The sequence below is a fragment of the Cupressus sempervirens genome, chromosome 8 (assembly GCF_028749045.1).
Source record: "Cupressus sempervirens isolate cs-2001-9-10 chromosome 8, ASM2874904v1, whole genome shotgun sequence".
Taxonomy (NCBI): Eukaryota; Viridiplantae; Streptophyta; class Pinopsida; order Cupressales; family Cupressaceae; genus Cupressus; species Cupressus sempervirens.
This window is the reverse complement of record NC_143125.1, coordinates 572,224,600-572,243,503: the sequence shown is the minus strand read 5'-3', so window position 1 is coordinate 572,243,503 and position 18,904 is coordinate 572,224,600. Positions and strand designations below refer to the sequence as shown.

The following is an 18,904-nucleotide window of genomic DNA, read 5'->3' as shown; positions in this document are numbered from 1 at the left end:
AATAAGTATTTACTTATTACACTTAAGTTTACTTAGGTTAATGCATTATTTAATTATTTTGCATTATTTTATTATTTTTATTTGTGAGACACTTAGGAGTTTGCACACCCTTTTGAGTTGTCATGTAGACAACACAGGAGTACGCAACTCTAATTAAGCACATGGTGTCTACAACACTATTTTGCGTGTCACACCCTTGTAGGCTTATCCTCTCATCACCGCACTTACTTCCGTGCTTAATGGAGGATAACCCATATTTGGTGGACATGTGTTTGGTTGTATGACACATCATGATGCTAACTTCTATGCATTCTAGAAGCTCTCCTGAGGCCTTTATATTCAGGCACTCCTAGTGTACTCTCAAGATGAACCAGTTATTGAATACATTGTTATTCTGATCATACTCTCTCTCTCTTTAGTCTACTGTGTGCTTGTGTTTGAGTTCTTAGTTCCTGGGTGAAATTTGCCCTTAGGCAAATTCTTACAATTATCAAGTTCTTTTGATGTGCTCTTCAGATTAATTTTTTTTGTCTTTGGTAATCTGGATGAGCTTCAATGTGTACTATGGTTTACACATTCATAGGCAAACACATTAAATAGCTCAACGTTTATTATTAGCTACCGTCCAAATATTCCTATTGCTTTTGTGCATCTCATATATATTATGTTAGATTGCAAATTGGTGTAAGGGAACTCAAACATATGTAGATATCTGAAATCGAGGGTTTCACCTGATGACAATTTTTGAGGATGATTTAACTACAACTTGTGAACAAGTACAAGAGAAATAAAAGTGGTGTACAGCTAGCATCAATACATGCATTCTCAATCGGCAAGGTCCATGAAACGTGAGACAAGGCTTGCCTGGTTATATATTTTAGGAATAATCTTTATGCTGATGCGTGATCAGTTCCAGAGAATTAATCATAATACATTAGACAATTTCCACAAGCTGAAAATCCATGTGACTGATACAGAGATGCTTGCTAATCATGTTGTATATGTTTCAATCCAATGACCTTAGAGGAAAAAACAATCTAATCACCAGTGGATTAGATTGCATGAAACTTCAGTAGAAGTAAAGTTTATTATGAAGTATGATGTGGATCTTCTGAACTTTCATGCAATGACGTGGCATGAACCCAAGATCCTTACATGGACACAAAATAAAATGAAACAAAGGGCACAGTCACAATGGGGGGATTATACCCTTGGAGAGTACGTTGAATGAGCATTCTTGATATATGATGCCTATATTTGGCCTAACTGTGATGACAGCACCATTTCAAGGCAACCAATAACTTGATGAAATAGAATCTATAGGCTGATTCACACACAAGAAAATGAAGAGGTATAGTTACTAAGTAATGTACATCTTTCCACATATTTTGATGCTGTTCTAGCATAAAAACTGCACCCTAGGATGCAATACTACTTCCCTCGAGAAATGCAACATTTTAATCCCCGTTGTGCATCATGTGAACATTGTGAAGTATCATTATCAGTTTATAATAAACTAAACATTTGGTAGTGTATCCATTTTCTTTCAAAAGTTATGTTCGGGGTGGAGGTCGTTTTAATGCTTCTATACCCATTTTCTTTCAAAAATTATGTTGTCCTAGGATGCCTTATCTATTCTTTTTAATTTGGTTTTCCATCTACTTATATAATGAAAGCCCCCAACCTCCACCATAGGATAATCGTTGTGATAGCGAGAGAGAAGCCCCCCTTTCCAATAATATTTTTAAAACTTGTTTTCTTTCTATCTAAGTGATAGAGAAGCCCCCTTTCCATACATTTATTTAAAAATTGGTTTTCTATCAAAGTGTAAACTGGTTTTCTATCTAAGTGATAGAGAAGCCCCCCTTTCCAATCATTTTTTTAATCGCAAACAGGCTGGAGCTGGAAATGAACCAAAAGGAATTATTGTGAACTGAATGAAAAGGCTGGTTTTGGAAATCAACCAATTCAAGTTGGAGGGGACCTACCTACTAGTACAAGAAAGTACAACCACTACCTTCCCCTACCCATGGAGTAACTCTTAGTTTTGGTAAAAAAGGTATGCAACTTTATAGATAGGGGGAATAATGTAGAGGGGGATAGGGAGGGGATACCCTCCCTTTCATTATTGACTGGACATGCCAGCCAACCACCCTCTACTATATTATCCCACCCTCTACCATATTATTCTTTTTGTATGGGGAGTGGAGGATATGCATGTTACATGGATAATGGAATTAACACCCTACGCCTATCCTTTACTCCCCTCCACCCTTACTATTTGCACATACCCTTTCTATTGTCAGTTGTGGTTCCAAAAGTGGCCCTCTTCGCTTGGGCCCCCCCACTAGCCCGTCCCACTAGAATTAGGAGTAAAAACCAGACGGGCACTAGCCAATAGAAAGTAGACTCTGAGTAGGGAGGGGAGAGGTGGAGCCCTCCCATAACTATTCTTGATTGGTTGGCCCTTCGCTTTCTATGTTCTAGCTAGCCTTCCCTTCGACTTAATATTTGGGCCATAGGTCCATTATTGGACTTCAGGGAAGTTGGAACCACTATAATATATATTCTAGCTAATGGATGGATGGAAGAATAGGGCCTCTTGCCTTTCATTCTTTGTACTGGCCAAGCCAAAGAAGCATAGCTCCCTCCCCCTTTCTTTCTTGACTGGTGGCTACCTCCCTTTCTTTATCTCCTAGCCAAAGAGGTTGGCCAAATAAAGAGTGGGTTGTACTTACTTTCTCTGGAGTGCTAGTCGTCACTTGTTAGGTCGCTCCAACTATTGCTCTTGCTTTCATAGATCTTTCATTGGTTGGGACTGTCCTTTTATGTCCTACATAGTTTAGCCCAGACCCCCTTCGCTTCTGGCTGCAAGTCGCATCATTTGTTGGAGGATAAAGTCTAGTCCATAAGCAATTCACTTGGCTTCCCTTTGTCTTAAGGTTCGGGACCCTTACTAGGGAAGATGGCACAACTATATATATATATATATATATATATTTTATATATATTTGATGATTGGATGGATGGTATAGAGTTGATGTTGGGATGGAAGGATGATATGTATATAGTTGATATTGGCATTTTCTTTCATCTTGCCCTTGCCCAAGCCCATTTTGTTCAAATGGAAAGTACTTTAAGGAGGGAAGTTCGTTAACGATTATTATTTGATTTGACAAGAGTCTTGGGTGGAAACACAGAGAAAGAGTTCAACTTATTAGAACTTTTATGATACAAGCCACTCGTGGTTAGGGGTTTCAGGTGGTAACATGAAGAAGAAGAAAGGGTGGTAAGATATAAAGTTACCATACAAGCCACCTGGGGTTAGAAGACTAACAACCAAAAGGAAAGATGGTTGATGGGGCGTATCTCCTTTCTTTTGTCTAGCCAACAAATAAAAGATGAGGCAAAGCTCTTGCCTTTCTTTCCCCTTTGTTTTGTCCCGCCTTTGTTTCTTTTGTCTCACCAACCCAATCCAACCCAAAAAAGAAGGGGCCTTTTGTCTTTAATAATTACCTAGGCCTATCTTATACGATCCCTCCTAAGGCCGGGTTGGTATGGGGCCTTGGGTGGGATGTTATGTTAGTAGATCAATGGGTGTATCTTCATATGGATGATATGAAGAACACTTTCGAATCTTGTTCGTTCTTGTGAATAGGCATAGAGAGAACATGACTCTTCCCTTGGCCTTCTTAGGGGGATAATTCTATGCCGACCTCTCTGGTTGTTTATTGCTTATCAGTGGAGCAAGTCTTGCTATACTCATACCTATAGTAGCATATCGATTGAAGGGACCCATTGCTCTAGTTCAGTAGCAACTTTCAAAGCAATGGATATTTTGATAGAGAGTTGCTATCATTTGTGACTAAACTCAGTATCTTGTAGGTGACCTTAGGGCTTTCGCAGGTGCTGATTTGGTTAAGTCTAGAGTAAGGGGGTAGTCGACACTCATACTCTAGACTTGAGGCAGTAAGTGGACATTGTCAAATAGGCCGATAGGTGAAGCATGCATTTTTGCCCAATATCTCATTGGGAGGATTCTCTCAATAAGAGTACTAACATCATTTAAAAGGGTATCTCCATTGCATTGAATAGTTTAAAGTGGAGTCATGCAATTCCAGTACTTTGCAATGATGGAATATCACAACCCAAGGGGTACCCAATCTTCTTTGGTGACTTACATTAGGCATAATTTTGGGCTGATATTGGACCTTGGGTTCAGAGTGATGAGATGGCATTAGCAATTCTTAGTGAATGCATCTCACTCTACATTAGTAGAAATATTCTCATCGAGAAGAATTATGGTTCCAAAGTTTGATAAAGGTTTGAGGGGCTATAGAGTTGAGTTCTTTTCTCAACAAATATTTCTTCTTATTGAAAGTTCAACCAAGAAACCAACATTTATAATTCTAGGCGGGCATTAATAATGATAGGTTGGTGGTTGGTTGTTCTATTCTATTTTGTTGGTTGGGGGTAAGTATTAGGTTGGTTCTGGTAGTAATAAGGAGTTTGACTTGTTGGGTTGATTGATTGTTGATATGATAGCTATTTAGTCCGAAACAACTAACCAACCTTGCCCCACTACCTATTCCATATTTTGCAGACTCGGACTCAGATAGTACTCAGCAAGCCCAAAATTTTCAACTTGAAAAAAAATCGGCATATACTCAACAAAAACTCGGGGAAAACTCGGCAACTTAGTAAGTACAAAAATTTAAAATCTCTTAAAGAAACATATTTTATCGTAGAATACAATTACAAATTGTATTAAATTAGTAATTGACATTTCAATATAGAAAATGTGTAGTTTTATAGCACAAATGATGTGAAAAATGTATCTAATCCAATGTTTTTCGTGCATCAACATTTTTACCTACATTTTTTTAAATCTATAAATACACGAGAGTTAAACTTGAGAGTACTCGTTCAGTGAAAAAACTTGGGAGTACTCGGCAACTCTGAGAGTACTCAGAGAGCTTGCAAGCTATGACCTATTCTATGTTCCCACCACCCAATAACTGCCAACTTCATCATAGCGAACTTTGGATGTACTGCTCATACTGAAAGTGCAAGCATTGAAAGTCCACTTATCTTGAGGCTGGAAAACTTGTATCCTCCTATTTTTCCATCCATAAAATAATAGGGGTGGCAAGATACAAGTCCTGGAAGGGTAATCTCTCCATTGAGGGCATTATTGTGTTACTCCTCAATGTATTGGATCATCCTTATACCCTTAATCACCCACATGGTCAAGATAGATGGATGAGAGCCGAGCCATTCTTCGGGAAGATGTCATCAACATTTGTAAACAAGGGATCAAGTGAATTGAACTTCCTCACCTCCCAACTCGTTTCCTTGACGAGAATGGCGCATTCCTGTTTGACAGTAGTTGGTAATGTACTACACCTTTGAACCTCGAGCTCTTGTGGTTCTCATTCCCAACTAGGTGTGCGATCCCTCTCTTACCATACCACTACAAAAGGCCACCCCTAGGGATATTTCAGGAGAGCAAGGGAAAAATATATCTCAACTTCCAAATATTTTGTGGCAGACACAAGTCACAAGGCTCCTTATCTCCCTTACTAAGATAGTTGAAGGATGGCTCTTCTCATGCTTAAGCACATTAAGCAAATTGCAGACCCAAGCTTATGGTTCCCATAAGGCTACCCCCTCAAGGATGTCCCAAGGGGACTTAGATAATACAGTGGAGTAGTATACGAAAAAAGGAATGAGGAGCTGTCCACGTGCCACATTATATGTTTTTGCCCATGTGGCTAGACTTAAGTTCCCTTATACTGTCATGAGACTCGATGCAAGGCCTTTCGCATCAACCTTCTCTTCTTAGCCCTACCACTTGGGTCGCCCCAACGTTGCTTCTTCAAAAGGTTATGTAGGGTGGGAAGGCATAATGTAGAACTCACGTACTAGACAAGGATGCAAATTGTTTAGAGCATTGGGTAGCAATAGTGTAAGGCTGAGCCTATTGATTCCCAACCATCTCGTACTTAATCAATGCAATGAGAGCGCATTGAGTTGAACCAATATATACTGTTTGATTGCACTTCACAAAATAAGGCAAATAACAACAACTTGCTATCGCTTTGAGGAATAGATAGTCATGTTTAAACAACAACTTATCTGTTTGATAGATCAATCTCTTAATGAGCTAAATAGAGAGTCATGTTCCTTATACATTGCTTCCCCAACGTGATGCGATGTGCGGGGAATAGTTTATCCGATGGGGCTGGCTGATGTGAAGTGCACATCTATACTTCACATGGGTAGACCATCTTACTTACTATATAATATTGGTAGACCATATTGCATATTACTATGTAACGTGAGAGGGGCCTCCATTCAACTACCAGAGGTCAGGGATTGGTTTAAGGCTTAGGTAGATGAACAACCAACCATACCCCTATTATTTCTTCATTCTATTATAAGGGTATTTCAAAGACTATTTGTGAGTTGGACTGCTCTAATAGCAAGAGAGAAGCCCCCTTTCCAATCATTTTTTTATTGCGAGTGGGATGGAGCCAGAAATGAACCAAAAGGAATTATCGTGTATGAATGAGATATCAATCGGTTCAAGTTGGGGGGGACCTACCTATCCCTACTAGAAAGTACAACCAGTACTTTCCCCTACCCATGGACTAGCTTTTTTAGTTTTGGTAAAAAAGTTATACCCTCTCTTTCATTATTGATTGAACATGCCAACTAACCACCCTGTTGGAGTTCATTCTGGTAAGGAACATATCAAGTGGATTTAAACCTGATACCAGGAAACAAAGACAGGGACAAGCGTAAGGATGAGCTAAATCCTATATTTAGCAAGGCTAAATCTTAGTTTTGGGCCAACATTAACAGAGTCATCAGCACTCACTTCACTTTAGGCTCTGCAAGGTCAAGGCGGGCAAACCTAAGGGATTGATCTTAGCAAACCTAAGGGATTGATCTTATTAACTTGATACTCTTCTTTACAATACTATCCCCCTATAGCAGAAATGGTCAATGTTCTTCTATGATTTGTAGATAAACTTCCTGATTATAGCAGCTAATGGCAACCAAAAAGTAGATGCAAATAAGCAATGACCAACACTTATAGTTCTTCAATACATAAAAAGGGAAATTGATATTCAATTAAAGATATGCTGAAATTGATATTCAGCATAACCTAGGCATGCAACAACAGAGAACATGCAACCTCTAAGCTGACCAATCCCTTATCCATTGGGCATCAACTAAACTTTAACATACACATGGACACCTGAAGTATACTCATATATTCAGACATCTGATCTATCTATCTGACTTGCAAATAGACATCTGTCTTCATAAAAATTCTCATACTTATTGTAAAATCCTCTTAGTGAAAATTGCAACCTTGTCAATGTAAACAAGCATTTACTTGGCCCTTTGTTCCAATAGCAAATTTATCCAGACATACAATCTTAAGGAATTATAATTGAGTTTAAACTCTACGTTCTTAAACCCAAAAAATTGTAGATAACAGTGGAAGGAGACGAGAATTGGAGTGAAACTAAGAAAAATGAAGCTCTTGTATTAATCTCAATGAAACCAATACATCACCTATATATCAAAACTTAGAAAAACAACACCAAGGAATGACCGTGTAGTATAAAATGCTTCAAAAGAAATACACAGCTGCTGTTCATAACAAAAGAAAAACTGAGAATGGTATCACAGCAGTCTGGAATCTCTTTCAATGAGCAAAGAAGAAAGATATATAGAAGAGAAGATATTTCAGGATCTAGAATCTGAAATTGACATGTGTCCCACAGAAATTGTCTTCATTCTAATTTTGTTGAAACTGAACTTCTTCATCTGTCGGTAATCAAATCTCATCATTGATGTAACAAAATATCTGATATACCCTTAAAACAATTTGTAAAATATCCCTTGAAGAAAATATCATACACACATCAAATCTGTGTTGGAGCTTCAATTCTGATTTTGGCATGTCAGTTCTGCTTTTTGCCATGAAATTCAATTGTACTGTTGGCAAAAACTTGATTACTTCCAACTGCCTTAAAAAACAATCAAATCATCCTTCACAGCTAATGAAAACATACTTTATGCAAATTTGATCATATTTGGTTTCATTTCTCTTTGAAACATCAAATCTGCACTTTCATTGAGGAGCCCCAAAAGTTGCAAATCCTCCTGTAGCTGCATCTAGTGAATACCTGTATAAAAACTGATTGCGGAAATGGATAGTTCATTTCTTCTTGGTTCCAATGGTATATTATAGTCCATATTTTGGACAAAATCCATGCATGTATGGTGCATTCAAAATTTCATGCCTCAGGCCATGAATAGAGATGAAAAATCTGAATACACTATATAGTTAGAAACCATATAAAAACATTAAAAATATTTAAATCTTTCATCATTTGAGATTCATATGCATTTAGAGCAGAGAAATCTGAATAAAATCTTTTTTTTCATCCTTTATTCATCTCTCTTGCTACGTGGCTAAATCTCATTCGTCAACACCATCAGGCGGGTCCCACATAGCACTATGTATTTGAAATTTTTTAGTTTTCCTACGATTTTCTGACATCTTAGATCATGTGACAAACTCACCATTTGAATCTTAAATCATAATATCTCAAGGCTTAAACCTTTGTTTTATGACCTTATGGCATGGGCCTCGTCATAGCATCTTCCATCGTAATTTTGTCCTCCCTGATCACACGATGGATCGTAGAATCGTAGGCTTTTGAAATCCGGCTCCCAATCTCCCAACTGGCCTCACAATCCGCCACGTGGCACTCCATTTTGGTGTTTCATTTGGTTAAAATTTATCTCGCCTTGCCTCCAGCTGGCCCCACATAGTGGGTCCCTCCATAGGCCTTGCTTGTCTTCAAACATGTCTTTTAAGACACTAACATTGATTGTAACGGAGCATATAAAAACAAAATAAAACACCCTTGTATCAAATGTGGGATATGATATGAGGGTTTTCCCTGCTTCAGCGTGGATGGCCCTGCCTCTTATGTTGTATCCCTTGTGTCATGGATGCCCATATACCTACTGCGGCCTTTTACATTGATGCTGCACTCTTCCCAACGCCATGGAGCTGGGTGGGGCTCCCCTTGTGAGAGGATGACCTGCTCTTCCATGTGGACTGCCTCCTATGCCGTGAAGCTCCTCATTTGCGTGGAGCTGTAGAAGTCATGGATATCCCTTCATGCAGTGAACCTGTCCACAAGTTGTGGACTCTCTCTAACTTTTTCTGCCATTGATCTCTTTGCAAATGTCGTCAATGCTCTGCCATGTATCACCTTCTCCCTCTTGCCCCTGCCGTGGGCTACAACTCCCCCAAAACTGTGGGCTGTTCTGTTTTATTTATTTATTTATGTGAATGATCTCTCCTTCAATATGTGTGGAGCTCCTGAGCTAGCCTTTTTTTTATTCCATTCCCTTAACATGGAAAATGGGTGCCCATGGAACTCTTCATTGTTTATCTTTATTTCAAATCATTGTGCATCTCCACAATGAAAGACATCGGTATTTTAAAACACCATTTGACATTCTTTGACTTCTAATTTTCAAATTAAAGTAGAATCCTTTCACATTTAACTTTGTTTTTCATTAGAACATTGTATAGTCAAAACAAATGGCCTCTTGCACTTATTGAACTCCTTTATCATTCACAAAGTGTCTAACCCTACACATTCATTGAGCTCAAATATTGATAATGCCTATGATGAAACATTGTAACAATTAAAATCATTACTACTTCCCCCTCAAAAAACCTTCGACTTGCACATATTTTCATCAGTTTGATGGAATTAGTCGGTCCCCAAAGTGGGTCCAGCTGAATTTTTTTTTGTTTTCGAACAACTGACATTGCAAACTAATCCATTGAAAAACCTGATATTGATTAAGCTTGAATTTGAGCATTAATTGATCACTAAAGCTCATTTTATCACTTATCTGCAAACTGTGATTCTCTGCTAACAGGGCCTATTGGCTGGCCTTAAAAACTGACATAAACAGATAACATGGCTCTGAAAGCTGACATGCAGATATTTTATTCCGCAATCTCACACCCTACTAGATCTCGTCACATCACAACCATTCAATCAAAAGATATTGACATTTGAAGTTGCCTAGTTGAAACTTCTTGCAGATAAACAAGTTAGAAAATTGGAAATTGCGTTTAGTTTTGGCTTTGAAAATTGGGCAAACAGATGCTTGAAGGCTCAAAAAATGGGGAATTAGTTCATTGCCATGAGGGGAATATAATCCTATGATTTGAGGTTATGAAGAATAACAAGGCAAGTTTGGCGAGTAGGCAAAGTGGGCTACTTAGAATTGCAGAACTGGAAACAACAGTAGAAAAGTGTTTTGCGCAAATGGAATGGGCCTGGGAAAGTGTGCAGACAGATTTGTCAAGGTTTACAAACCGGCACACTTGAAGTATTTTTGGAGTAGAATGCAGTGGTACAAACCATTTGATTTCATCTATTGCGAATTCAGAGTTACGACATCCCGAACAAGGGTACTAACCAATTTGCATTTTATGATACCAGTAAAAAGTTATAAATTGCAATCAGAATCGCATTTGAAAACTAATCAAATGGATTCGTCATAAGCTCAAATCTGAAACATAGCAATTGTGTTACCTCTAGAATGCAATGCAAAAGGAAATTTCTCAGTATGGTCAACTGGGTCAAAGTTATAATCGGTCAAACAGGACCTCTTGGATTTCTGGGAAATATGCATCAGCATGACAGAGACAAGTAACCAACTTTGAGGGATTCAAAACCTAGTCAACATATCGAAACAACTCGAAAATTGAAACATAGGTTCATTGATATGCATACTAAACAATCCCAAAGTGGTGAGTCATGAAACATTACTAGGTAAAAGATATTTGAATGCAAACTAGGCCTCTTGTTGCTATTTGACACAGGGAAAAATGCAGAAATGAACATTGCTCAAAATAGGACTTCACCGAATCAATCGGGATGACAAAATAACAATACGAAACACATGCATATGCGAAATGAAGGGTGTTAGACAACTGAAACACCACCTAAGCCTTGAAATGACAGCCGGTTACATATGCATGAAAACCATTCATAGGAGCTAGATTTCAAAATTTCTTCAACTTGTGACTCAAAACGAGCATGCAATTTTGAGTCCCAACACACCCTCTACTATATTATCCCACCCTCTACTATATTATTCTTTTTGCGAGGGGTGAAGGATATGCATGTTAAATAGATAATGAAATTAACGTCCTAACCTTACTCCCTTACTATTTGCCCCTACCCTTGCTAATCTTTGTTGTGGTTTGAAAAGGCCCTCTCTTTGCTCGGGCACTCCCACTAGCTCGCCCTACTAGAATTAGGAGTGAAAACCAAAGGGGCACCAACCGATAGAAACTATACTCCAAGTAGGGAGTAGAGGGCCCTCCCTTAACTGTTCTTGATTGGCTAGTCCCTCCCTTTGTCTGTTCTGGCTGGCCTTCCCTTCATCTTAAGGTTTGGGCCTTGGGTCCCTTACCTAGACTTTAGTGAAGTTGGCACCATTATAATATATAGTGTAGTTTATGGCTAGATAGAAGGATAGGGCCTTTCGCCTTTCATTCTTTGTTCTGGCCAAGCCAAAGAAGTGTAGCTCTCTCCCCTCTTTCTTTTTTGATTGTCCTTGACCTCCCTTTCTTTATCTCTTGGGCAGAGAGGTTGGCGAAATAAATAGTGGGGAGTATTCTCTCTCGAGTGCTAGCCATTACTCGTTAGGCCGCTCTGACATCGCTCTTGCATTCCTAGATTGTTCATTGGTTGTGACTGTCCTTTTAGGTTTGTGTAGTTTTGGATTGGCCCCCTTTGCTTTTCGGCTACGAGTCCCTTTCCTTACATGATAAAGTCCATTCCAAAATCTATTCACTTGTCTTCCTTTCATGTTAAGGTCCGGTCCCCTGGGAGGGTTCCTTACCGTTATAAGTCTAGAAAAGCTGGCACCACTATTATATATATATATATATATATATATATATATAGTTGATAGATGGATGTTGGCATGGAAGGATTGTATTTTTAGAGTTGATGTTGTTATTGTCTTTCATCTTGCCCTTGCCCAACCCCATTCTGTTCAAATAGAAAGTACTGTAAGGAGGGAAGTCTGGTTATGATTATTATGTGATTTGACGAGAGTCCCGGGTGGAAACATGAAGAAAAGGTTCAACTTATTAGAGGTTTTACGATACAAGCGACTTGTGGTTAGCAGTCCTGGTTGGTAACACGAAGAAGAAAGGGTGGTAAGATATAGAGTTACCACACGCCAACCATTGTTAGGAGAGTAGCACTTGGAAGGAAAGATGGTTGGAAGGGGCGTAGCTCCTTTCTTTAGTCTAGACAACAAAGAAAAGAAGTGGTGTAGCCCCTACCTTTCTTTTGCCTTTTTTCTTGTGCTTTCTTTCTCTCTTTTGTTTGGCCAACCCAACTGAGCCCAATCTAACCCAACAAAGAAGGGCCCCCTTACCTTTAATAATTACCTCGACCAATCCAATTCCATCCCTCTAAGGTCGCGCTGGTCTTTGGCCTCGAGTGGGATGCTATGTCAGTAGATCAGTTGGTGACCTTCATATGGATCGTATAAAGAACATGCTTGATTCTTGAGAATCTTTACAAATTTTGGTGATGCCAAAAGATGAAGCATCCTTACCCGGAAGGGTGATATTCTGAGAATTTGTGGCTTGATTGGGGTCCTTCAAGAAAGAAGCTACTAGGCTACTATTCCGTTGCATCAAGTGTAGCAAAGCTATCACCTCTTTCTCTTGAATCAGATTCATACTCTAGGTAATAATTGTTAGTCATCATTAAAATTAGAGTTCGTTTCTCCCCTTAGAATATCTTCAGCAGTTTCATTAATGGTGATCAGTTGCATGTACATTGTCATCTTCGGGCCAGTCTCTCCATGATATAAGTTGTGAGATGAAAGACACACATATTTCCTTTTTTTGGAGGTGCTTCTTTGTTATAGTATTCACTGGTCATATTAATTGTCAGCTAGTGTTCACTGATCATTAGATTCTGTAAGGAGTTATATGATTCTAAAATACGGTCATTCAAGATTCTTTGTGGTGGTTATTAGAAGACATTGTAGAGCTGGACCTGAAGCCGCCCGCTCTGGCGCCTTTTTGGGATGTTGAAATTAAAAAATAATAGTGGAACCCAATGTTGAATGCATCTTTCATCTATGTAACTTGTGTAGGGGTGCTGTAGTGGATCAAATCACCATTGAGATGTGAAACAGCCCCGATTTCCATGATGACCTGCAGACATTATTAAAAGAGGCCTGCATGTGACAAAAACCTTAACGAGGTCAACTTGTTTTATTGAAACTTAAACTCTTCTCTAAGTAAACCTTCCTACAACTCGTACAATGTAGTTTTATTGTTCATGCATGTGGACTTGGCAAAACAATAAGGCTTATAAAGATTTTGTAAATGCTAACCCCTAATTAGAGGCAGAAGATATATGGAACCTTTTAAACAAAGACAATCAGTCAATATAAAATTTAACACACAAAGATACCTTTAAATCCTTTTGTTTAATCCTAGGACTAGGTGCAAGACATTCAACATTCCATGAGTACCCTGTTATTTAGCTATTCATGTCCGAGGGCAGAGAGGGTAACAATTACCACATGGTGTTGATGATTGGAGGAAATTTGTCTATTTGAGGTTTTATTATGGTATGGCATATCCTTGAAGGATAACTCTCATTGCTAACAGTCCTGGATTGTATCGTTCACATAGCTTAGTTCATAACTAGGATTGCATTCACGTAAACTCTATGGATTTTCACTGCTTGCCTTCAACATTGTAGACATGGAAGATGGTTTCTAATGTTGGCTATATAGCATGATTTCTATTATAGTTTTACAGAAATTAGGCACATGAGAAAATGTAAAGGTTTAGAAGTGAGACTGATTTTATTGAAACCCAAGGCCTCTTTCAAGACATCAATGACATTTAGTACTATGAAAGCACAGTGAAGACTCAATATTTAGCAGTTCTGATCTTATAGTTTCTAGAGAAAAGTTGATTTCCATGTTGTTGGAAGCATTCGCAAGACTTGGCTCATCATTCAGATCTGTGCAATGGGTATATGCACATGATGAATCTTCCATTTCGAAAAGAATGCTTAATTCACAATGAAAGAGTACAATATTTCTGTGACACCATGAAAATAAAAAAGCTGTTAGATAGGTTATTTATTATACCCTAAATGGAGTGATGATATTTTGTTTTTGTTGAGAATATTAGCCACATAGTGAATTGAAGTATTACAATGTATAATAAGGTTGATAAATTCAAGCTTGATATAAACATATAAAATATAGTCAACATGTATTAATGTACTCATTTGGAATTATAATCAAATCGATTACTTAAGAATCGAACTATTCAAGTATCGGTCATCCCATTGTTGACAATGCCAATGTAGGGTCATGACCCTACGTGGCATAAGCCATGTAGAGTCATGCCCCTATGTGGGCTGACTTCATATCTATATTTATATCTATCGAATGACTGATGGAGATCATCAATTCATGACATGCATTAATACAGTCATTGATTCAGTCTGCAATCTGCTATTCGTTCCTATTAATCAGTAAGGTTGTGCTTATATATCTGTCATATATATATCTGCATTATTCATATCACAGTACTATTGTGTAATACATTTAAAGGAATATAAATTGATATATACACTTCCGAAGTTGATCTGATCAGAGAGAATTTTAACCTTTGTCAAAGCTCAAATCAAGTAAAGAAACTTTTAATTCAGAACTGTATTTTCAGCCAACAATAGTTAGTTTCCTATCTCCACCAAATCAATCTTATAAAACTTTACATGGTATCAAAGCCAATTTGGTAGAGAGATTGCAAAGCTAAATTATTAAAACATCATGGTAAACAATGTTAGAGTCGAAGATAGGCTTGAAGGAGCAACAGATTTCTTCTCATGGAAAATCCGAATTACAACAATCCTTGAAGAATTGGAATTAGAATCATTCATTGAATCAGACAATTCAATACCTAAAGATGATACAGAAAAAGGCCGATTGGAGATGGCGAAATAATAAAGCTAGGAAAATCATTGTTGATTCAGTAAAAGATCATATCCTTCCTTTCATATCAAATCTCAAGAAAGCATTCAAGGTATTCAAAACAATTAAGAATACTTTTGAGATCAACAACTCAAGTAGGTTGCTTACATTAAAAATCAACTTATGAATATAGGAGAGTCAATCTCATCCTACTTTTCTGAACTAAAGAATCAACTATCTTCTATTGGAAACAAAGTAGAAGATCAAGAATTATCAATAATAGCACTTAGAGAATTACCTATATCTTGGGAAGCATTCATCCAAGTTGTCAGCAGACCGTCTATACCAACTTTTGATCAACTTAAAATGATTGCACCTCAGAAGAATCAAGACAAATCTCTAGAGGGATCATTTCAAATCAAGAGGGAGAAAATCAAGCTCTCTTCTCAATCTCTAATAATAGAGGGAAGACTAGGAAATTCAAAGGGAAGAAAAATGATACAAGGAAAGGAAATAATAATTACAAAAGAAATGATTTCTCCAAAGTTCAACGTTATAAGTGTGAGAAATTTGGACATACTTTCAAAATTGTGCAGAAAGGGAAAAAAATCCTAGCTTCCTTAGCTGAAACAAAAAGAGATAAAATTCCGTTATTTTACTAAGCTCTATCAAGTGAGATGAAATCCAACCAAAATGTGTGGAGAAGAGACAGTGGTGCTTCCTGCCACATAACAGGATTCAGAGATAAGTTTGTAACCTTTGGAAATTATCTCACTGAAGGAGTCACCATTGGAGCCAACTCCACCTATTCAGTAAAAGGAATTGGGATATGTTCTATACAACTAAGAACTGGGGCAACTCTAAAATTAAAAGATGTTCTTTTCATACCTGGCATAACAAGGAATCTAGTATCCATCTCTGGACTTGTTGATGAAGGGTACCAAGTCACCTTTAATGAAGACAAAGTGTTGTACTGGCCTAAAAATACTAATCTCAAGAATGCTATCACAATTGGGGACTAGAGATGGAACCCTATATAAATTATTTAACATTCAAAAGAAAGCCCTAAGTCATGAAGTGACAAATCCTAATGAAATATGGAATAGAAGGTTCAGACATATTAGATTCAGTACACTACCAAATGTAGAAAAAATCACCACTGGAACACCTAACTTAAAATTCAAACCATATGGGCATTTGTAAAGGATGCGCTCTAGGAAAGAATATAAAGAGACCTTTTCCTCCTAGCGAACACAAGTTTAAATCAGTTTTGGAACTAGTTCACTTTGATTTATGTGGATCTATGCCAACACTTTCTCTAGGAGGATTCTCATACTACATAATATTTATTGATGATTTCTTTAGGAAAACTTGGATCTATTTCCTAAAAGTCAAAGAATCAAATGAAGTCCTATCAGAATTTAAAGAGTTCAAATAGTGGGAAACCAAACATCAAAAAGAATAAAAACTCTAAGATCAGACAATGGAGGAAAATATATCTGTGAAAATTTCACAGACTTCTGCACCTCTATTGGGATTAAGAGGGAGTATATTGTACCTTATAATCCTCAACATAATGGGGTAGCAGAAAGGAGAAATAAAACCATTGTTGAAGTAGCAAAAGCCATGCTTCATGATCAAAATTTACTCTTCTCACTCTGGGCGGAGGTCACTAATACTGTTGTATATATTCAAAACAAATGCCCACACTCAATTCTAGAAAACATAACTCCAAAAGAGGTATAGAGTCTATATGTACTTGGGCATAGATAAGTTGAAATCAGCAGAGATGTCATATTTGAAGAAAACATTGCTTTAAAACTATCAACAAGTACAGAAGATGAGCCCATCACAGACTTAGATGAAAATCTACAAATTGAAAATCAGAGGGAGAACATATCAGAGGAGAATGTATCATTACCAGATATAGAAAATAGAGACATCTCTAATATCAAGAAAAAAACCATTATGGGTAAGGAAAATGATTGAAGAAAATAATGTTGAGCCAGATGAAATTTCCACGGAGAGCAAGAAAACTAGAAATAAATCTTGTTATACTGCACTAGTAATTGAGCTTACTAAAACTAAACCATCAATTGTCGAAGAAGCCCTAACTTGTCAAGCTTGGAAAGATGCCATGGTCGAAGAATATCAATCCATATTACAAAATGATGTTTGGGATATTGTACTAGGCTTAAAGAGAAATCGGTTGTTTCATCAAAGTGGTTTTACAAAATCAAATATGCTTCAGATGACAATATTGAAAAACATAAGACAAGATTTGTTGCTCGAGGTTTTTCCTAGAAGTTAGGTATTGATTATCAAGAAACCTTTGCTCCAGTTGCTTGATACACTTCAGTATGAACCATTATGGCAATTGCGACATCCAAAGGATGGAAGATACATCAAATGGATGTCAAGACTGCATTTCTGAATAGTATCATAAATGAAGTATATATTGAACAAACTTAAGGTTTTGTTATAAAAGATAAGAATCTATATGTATGTATTTTAAACTAGGATATTCCAAAAATGAAGTCGATCCTAACATATATTTCAAAATATCTAATGGTGACATGTTAATACCTGTTTTATATGTTGATGACCTATTGATAACAAGTGAAGATCACCTAATTGAAAGATGCAAACAAGATCTTAAAGCTGAATTTGAAATGAAGGATCTAGGTCTATTACACTATTTTTTGGGTCTAAGAGTATGTCAAAAGAAATATCATATTTTTCTAAATCAAGGAAAGTACACCCATGATATCTTGATTATATTTGGGATGATGGACAACAAACCTCTAGAAACTCCAATGGCAACAAATCTACACAAGCTAAAAAAAGAAGTTGCAAATTTAGAGTCTATTGACCCCACTCTCTATAGACAGATCATCGAATCACTTATGTATTTGTACGAAAATGTTGAAATCAAACTTGAAGGATATATTGATTCTGATTGGGCTGGTTGTTTCATAGACCATAAGAGTACTACTAGGTGTTGCTTCAGTCTTGGATCAACAATGATATTTTGGTTCAATAGAAAACAACCAACACTTGCCTTAAGTTCCACCGAAGCCGAATATATGGCAGCCTCCATGGGAGCTCGCGAAGCAATGTGGTTGAGAAAGCTATAATTTGGACTCTTTGGAAAGCAATAAGTCCTACAATGATTCATTGTGATAACCAGAGCTGCATCAAAATTTCTGCTAATCCTGTCTTCCACAATCAATCAAAGCACATCGAGACTCCTAACCATCACATAAGACACATGGTCAACATAAATATTATCAAGCTGATTTATATCAGCACTAATGAGCAAAATGTTGACATTTTCACCAAGTCTCCTGCAAGGTTGAAAATAGAGTACTTCAGAGGTAAACTTGGTATGACAAATTTGTAAATACATTAGTAAGTTACATATATTCATGAGTAATTGAAAGTTATATTGTTTGCAAACTTGTGTTATGAAAGGTGATGACCTTTCATATGTGTAAGATCACTATTGTAGGGTGACGACCTTATGAAAATTAATTGTCATGGTTCTTTGGGCCAGATTCATAACTTAACAGATCACACTTAAAGTAGTGTTTAAACTTGTATTATAGTGTTTCAATTCCCTCCTTGCTAAAGAGGGAGTGTTGAGAATATTAGCTTCATAGTGAATTGAAGTATTACAATGTATAATATAGGTTGATAAATTCAAGCTTGATATATATATGTGTGTGTGTGTGTGTGAAAGCTTGATATAAACATATAAAATATAGTCAACATATATTAAAGTACTCATTTGGAATTATAATCAAAT

At 37.2% G+C, this 18,904-nt stretch overlaps 1 protein-coding gene across 8 annotated transcripts in view; it reads left to right on the top strand.

Annotated features, from left to right (window-relative positions):
• LOC149543679 (uncharacterized) overlaps positions 1-18,904 on the top strand; it is a 196,838-nt gene that overhangs the window by 28,680 nt on the left and 149,254 nt on the right. The gene's annotated exons all lie outside the window — the stretch shown is intronic.